We start from the raw sequence: 1,565 nt of genomic DNA, 5'->3' as shown, positions 1-1,565 counted from the left end.
TGAACAAATTTCTCAGATCTGAAAAGTAGATGAAAAAGGGATAACTTGAATGGTCACCAAATAAAGATAGGCACCTCCTTGATATATGTTTTCAATTGGGCACTTTTCCCTCAATTTTCCTCCAAGTAATCAAGAGTACTTTTATACTCCCAATTTTTTTTTTAATTATTATTATTAAAGCATTTAAGAATACTTTATTTGAAGACTAGTGTTTAAAAAATTACCATTTATTTTAACTACACTAATTAAGTTGCCCTAAAAATTAGAGATCAATGGGCCCAGCTTAAATAATACTATTAATGACCATAATTCAACAAAGGGATGTAGCAATCCGCCCTTCTCAGAATTGCTTGCCCATTAACAATTGTGAACCCAAAATTTAGATACAAAAATCTTGCCTATAGAATCATAATGAGCCATTGTGATTGTGAGCTTATGCCTCAACTGATACAATGTGCTCGCGGCTTCGGACCTCATCTTTAATAAATGAATGCGGTCCCCCATTTCTGACCTCATTGATTAGCTCCAAGTCAAAAGCATTTCTCATGGAGCTGGAGGGCATGTAATGACAGCGTCACCAATCACATTAAAAAGTTTACCACACATCTTCATTAAAAAGGATGACTGCATGGTAACAATCAAGTATCTAAGTGTGCATAGAATCCATAATGTCTTGCCAATGTTTCTGATCAGAGATCATGGACTGTTGTCATCAGACATGTAATGCCTATCGAATCATGGTAATCTGGCTCAAGAACACTATAGGGTGAATGCAAACCTAGATATTTGATAGTCACCATGCCATTATCATGAATCAAACTGTAAGGCTCCATGGGATAAATTCTCTGAAAATTTCATGATGAGAGCTTAAAGAATCTCCTTCCCATCCCAATTAGTATTAAACAAGGAATGCAACTCACTCTCAAGATGATCACCTTCAATTTGATGATGCATAAAAATATCTGCAAACTCCCATCCAAACAAGGATTACCATCTCTACTCACCTCCATGTTTGTATTGCACCCCTTGGCTCCTCCTAAAGAAGAAAATGTAATACCAAAACCTTGAGTTTAGACCCTCCATTGCAGAGTAACCAATATGGATACAACCAGAATAGTGTATCCGCACATGCCCAAACAACACTAATTTTTCAGCTCTGTAGGATACTATGTGATTTGATTTTTAAAAGTCTGAATCCTAAACTAAATTTAAAATTTCATTCAATTTTTCTTTCTTTACTTTCTTTGAAATTTTATTTTTCAGGTTTAAATTTTTTAATTTATCCAGTTCTTTATATTAAATTTTTTTTTTTAATATATATATATTTAGGTATTTTTCTTTTAAAATTAAAATTTAAGTTTATTTTATCTTTTTAAATGGAATTATTGTTAATTTAATTATAGGTCCTAGCTTGTATTATTTTTTGTATATATACTATATTGCAAATTGTTATATCAACTTATAATAATTTTATATACATAGCAATTATGTGCCTATGTTGGCTTTAAAGCAAAAAAAATCTCCACAAATCACAGAGAAAATGTGTTCAATATATGTGTATGTGT

The sequence above is a fragment of the Cupressus sempervirens genome, chromosome 8 (assembly GCF_028749045.1).
Source record: "Cupressus sempervirens isolate cs-2001-9-10 chromosome 8, ASM2874904v1, whole genome shotgun sequence".
Classification (NCBI taxonomy): Eukaryota; Viridiplantae; Streptophyta; class Pinopsida; order Cupressales; family Cupressaceae; genus Cupressus; species Cupressus sempervirens.
This window is presented reverse-complemented; position numbering follows the sequence as displayed.